The sequence below is a fragment of the Bufo gargarizans genome, chromosome 5 (genome assembly GCF_014858855.1).
Source record: "Bufo gargarizans isolate SCDJY-AF-19 chromosome 5, ASM1485885v1, whole genome shotgun sequence".
Taxonomy (NCBI): domain Eukaryota; kingdom Metazoa; phylum Chordata; class Amphibia; order Anura; family Bufonidae; genus Bufo; species Bufo gargarizans.
In genome coordinates, this window is record NC_058084.1 from 443,320,694 (window position 1) to 443,326,296 (window position 5,603).

The window sequence follows — 5,603 nt, forward strand, 5'->3', positions numbered from 1 at the left end:
TAAGAATGGTATTATTTTCCCTTATAACCATGTTATATGGGAAAATAATAATGATCGGGTCCCCATCCCGATCATCTCCTAGCAACCGTGCGTGAAAATCGCACCGCATCCGCACTTGCTTGCGGATCCTTGCGATTTTCATGCAGCCCCATTCACTTCTATGGGGCCTGCGTTGCGTGAAAAACGCACAAAATAGAGCATGCTGAGATTTTCACGCAACGCACAAGTGATGCAAGAAAATCACCGCTTATGTGCACAGCCCCATAGAAATGAAAATCATACTTGCCTGCTCCATTTGCTTGCTACAGGCCGGCCGCCGCCATCTTGCTTGAAGATCTCAGCCGAAATGCTGTGTGCGATCACCCCAACGGCCGGCGTGAAGACATCATCTTGGACCGCGCAAGATTTCGTGACAGACCTTTAAGCAAGATGGCGGTGGACGGCCCGTCACGAGCAAATGGATCAGGTAAGTATTATTATTTTTTAAACTTTACACTCTTTTATTTATATCCAATGTCACGATCATGCATGAACACGGCATCTGCCATCTGTCATTGCACCCACTGCTTACAAAGAAATGTGCTTCGTGACAAAGTAATTCGGCACAAAGCAGATTTTTTTTTTTGGTAAAATTAGGCGAAGCAGGTGAATCGAATTTTTAAGTACTTCGTTCATCTCTACGATATAGTCCGAATATTTGTGTTTTGGCGCAAGTCTTCACAACTTTTTCTTACCATGACTTTCGCAAGACCTCCGTGCCAGGAGAGATAGTCATGCAACAGTTGCAACTGTGATGTGGTTGGACTACATGTGATCCTTGCACGTCCTTGACCTGCAGGTGTCGGTGATGCCACAGTTTTACTGCAACTCTACAGGAACAAGTTAGGTTTAATGTGGTCAGCAGGAGATGTTGGCCCACTGGGTTGCAATGTATCTGGCCAGGAGTGTCTATGGCAGTGGTGGCAAACCTATGGCACGGGTGCCAGATGCGGCACTCAGAGCCCTCTCTGTTGACACAGTGGAAAAAAGTCTATGGTGTACCAATATGCCTTAGACTTTTCCTGCCATTCATCAGTGCAGGGCGCACTATGAACGGCACAGGCAGCGCACTGAATTCAGGTGGGATATTATAGCTAAATGATAAAGTACATGGAAGATATACTAGATTGGACTGTAGTAGTCAGGGTAAATTGCCGTGTTAGCACTTTGTGATAAATAAGTGGGTTTTGGGTTGCAGTTTGGGCACTCGGCCTCTAAAAGGTTCTCCATCACTGGTCTATGGCATTATTCACTCTTAATCCCAGCAAGGAGGTATGGACCTTCCAGTCGTTACCTCTGGAGTAGTCTCAATTAGCAACACAGGTGTGTAGGAGGACTGAAGACACCTTCTCATGGTACATGGGCAGCAGGCAGAAATTGGGTCTGAGTTTAATCGACGCTTTCAGAAATCAGTCGTAAAATGTGGACAGGCAGAGATCAGGAGGGTTAATGGAGAGGAAACGTGGTCAAGTATACAAGTCAGGTAGATGTAAATCAGAACAGGAACAAACACAACTTTAAAGGCTTCAAGAACCAAATGGACCTTATTTTTAGGAAACAAGAGATCAGGAAAAGGTCCCTCAAAGGGTTTTTACTGGAGGAAACTATTGACCTATCCTCAGTACAGGTCATCAGTAGGGATGAATGAATCGAAGTCCAGGATGAATTCGTTTCTCCGCAAAGATGAATTTCCTTGTGCTTCGCGGTAGCGAATCGACTTAACTTGAAATAGTGTAAAAAAAAAAAAAAAACTCATGAACTCTGCATCTCAGGGTACAATTGTCGCTCCCTGTCATTGCACCCCACTACTTACAAAGAAATGCGCATCGTGATGAAGTAATTCGTCACAAAAGCCGTTTTTTTTTTTTTATAAATTTTTTTATGTAAAATCCGGTGAAGCAGCCGAATCAAATTTACAAAACTTTAATCATCTCTAGTCATCAGTATCCGATCGGTGGTGGTCTGACACCCGGCACCCCCGCGATCAGCTGCTAAAAGAGGCTGCTGTGCTTCCTTGAGCTTTGCAACTTCCTCAAATCATACCAAGCAGCACAGGCCCATTCACTTGAATTTGTAAATGAATTGCAAGCAGTTCGCAATGAAGGTCCAGCTGGGTGTTACCAGTTGGGGGGGTGTTCCTGGACACTCTGACTTTATCCAATCAGTGCTGCTAGTTTCAGACTGTGTAGGGAACCCCCCCCCCCTCCCAACTGGTAACACTCAGCTGGACCTTCATTGACAATTCATTATAAGAATTTATACAATTAATTCATGACTTCTAGAAGGAATAATAAGGAACAGCACAACATAGAGTCATAAGAATAGATGCCCACAATTATTATTACAAGGGAATGCAATGACTTACTAAACCAGACGTGTCAGGAGAGCTCACAGGCCTTCTTTAACTCCAAGGCGTTGTGAAGGAAATTGGGGAATCTGGAGCGCTCTAACAGAAAAACGGGCTCTGACTACTATAAAGAATATATTTAAATGTGTCAACTTGGACATATTAAGATAAAAAAGACAAAACGTTTTTGAAGGTTGACATCTACTTTAAGGAATGTAGCTAGGAGTTGTGTAAATGCGTCTCCCCAATAAAACATCGGAATCGGAATCGCTACCTTTAGCGGTTTGATAGTTCACATTCAAGAATGTATCAAGACGGGAATCTGCAGTTTATTTGACCCCCTAATAGTCTTTCTCAGGCAGATGTACTAGTAAGGCCTCTTGCACATGACCGTATGTATTTGCGATCTGCAAAAAATACGGATGACGTCCGTATGCATTCCGTATTTTGCGGAACGGAACAGCTGGCCCCTAATAGAACAGTACTATCCTTGTCTGTTATGCGGACAATAATAGGACAAGTTCTATCTTTTAGCGGAATGGATATACGGAAACGGAATGCACACAGAGTATATTCAGGGTTTTTTGCGGAACCATTGAAATGAATGGTTCCGCATACAGACCGCAACGGAAACTGCAAAAGCGGAACGGAAAACGGAAATAAAATACGTTCGTGTGAAAGAGCCAAAGTCTAAGAAGCAAGGTTTAGACTCCGCTGTTCTTGTTGGATCTGTGTTCAGCTTTCCCAGTCCATTATGAGATCTTTCTGTTTTCCTAGATAATAATTCATACATGCACTAATGTGTCAGCAGGCAGATGTTCTGGGACCCGCATTCTTCTTCAGGCCTGTGGGGGTCAATTTTAGACCTCAGTTTAAACGCCCCTCTGGCTGACACTAATTGGCACGCCAGCTGACGGGGGAAAGCGCTAGGCAAAAGCGAACACAAAAACTCTGCTTTCATGTGATCTCCGCTGTAGCAGAAAGCACCTTCAACGGGCATTATTTTATTAACGGCTTCATCAATACGCTGTTACAATGTCTGCCTCGCAACCGGGAAGTTAGGTTCTCTGCATGGGGCCAGACCTACTTCAAAAGGAATGAAAGAGATGCTTAAATGTAAAAAAAAATCAACACAAAATGTATAACCTGCAGGTGATCGTAGCCATAATATGTCTATATTAACCAGAGAAATCCATTGTAATTACTATTAGAGGTATTTTATCTGCTTATTATAGCATATGATATATATTAGAATTCTTACTACTGCAAAATATTATGGGTTCATATTTATCATTACTTTATATTATTAAAAGTTTATATTATTAATTACTTTCATAAATTTTTTAATTACTTTATATTATTATTATTATTATTTTAAATGGAGTCTGTCTGCATTCTTAAAGAGCTTCCTGTCATCAGGAACATCATTATTAAAGTGGCTGACTTCAGACATGTGCCAATATCAGCTGGAGCGAACAGTGTTTGTCTCTTCTTTCTATGTACCTGTGTTTTCGTGAAATATTAATTATTGGTATTTGGGTAATCTTAATAATTAATATTCATAAATAGGCGTGAATCGTCTGTTGATGACTCCGCCTATTTATACAATAAAAGGAACTAACTCTGTTGCACTTACACTACACAGAACTGCGTGCGGCTTACTACTGCTACTATGGTGGCGACTATAACTACAATAAATGACCACAAGCTGTACTATGAATAATAAAAAGAATTTATTAAAACAATTGCAAGCTATACAGTCTACTTATTTCTATAATTATATACATTTATATCTAAGCATATAAATATATACTTACAGTCGCACACAGTAATACAAACGCAACACTAAACACAATCCTAATTACACTACAACACAATACACAATTCCTCCCCAAATCTACCTAAACATTACACTTGCATACACACGTCAGCAGCCCACCCAACCTGGCTATATATGCTGTTGCTACAGGAAACAAGGGGTATCTGGGGATACAGGGGTTAATGCTCTGCAAGGACTGGGCAATGCAGGGCAGGGGGTATCAGCAGGGGTTAATGGGATCAGGAGTAAATATATGGCAGGGTAGGGAATGAGGAATGATAGGGTCTGTGGGAATGTGGGGAGGTAAACAGAGGGTTAATAATTGTTGGTGGTATAGGAAGGTAGGAAGGGAAACAGAGGGCTAATCGTTGGTGGTATAGGGAGGTATATTTATAGATACTTATTAAAATGCTCGTTGTCCAGGGAGTGCTCGTCTCTAGGGAATGATCTTCTTGTCCGGGCTTCACGGCTCAACTGAAGAGCGCAGTGCCGCCGGACTATTTAAATCCGGTGGCGCTTGAAGCTCATCAAGAGAATGCCAAGAGTTTGCAAAGCAGTAATCAAAGCAAAAGGTGGCTACTTTGAAGAACCTAGAATATGACATATTTTCAGTTGTTTCACACTTTTTTGTTATGTATATAATTCCACATGTGTTAATTCATAGTTTTGACTTGAATGGGTCCGCAAACAGTTTTCCATGAAAAAAATAGGACAGGTTATATTTTTTTTATGGACTGAAACTACGGATCACGGAGGCGGATGACAAATGGTGCATTAGCTGAGTTTTCAACGGACCCATTGAAAGTCAATGGGTCTATAGAAAATCACGGAAAACGGAACAACGGACACGGAATGAAACAACGGTCGTGTGCATGGGGCCTAAAGGTATGAAAAAACATTACCCGCCAAAAAAAGTACTTGTCGCTTCCCATCTTTAACTAGTTACTGATTTCTCGCCCCTACGATCGACTAGTATTGCTGTGTCAACAATGCATTTGAATGTGATTTTAGGAAATCGGTAAGTTACCACATAATATATGGCCGTGCCAAGTCCTCCAGAGTGAGAGACATTCTTGGCAGCAGCTGTTTCTGGCTGAGAAAATCCCAAGGAATGGGTGTAATCTGTGGGGAAACCTGGCAGTAAGTGTTCATTTTTCCTGCAGCACCCCCACAGGGCAAATTAAGAAATGCACTGTGTCCATTCACATCAATGGGCTGTCTGCATGTCACATCAGGTTCTTTCAGAGCTAAAGATGCTCTTTGTAACCACTCTCTACTTTGGAAAAAAAGATGAGGATCCTGAATGGAAGATCTCCATCTATTAAAGAGGTTTTCTGGGATTATTATATTAATGACCTACCTCTGGAGAGAGGTGGGGATCCAACTGTCAGTATCCTC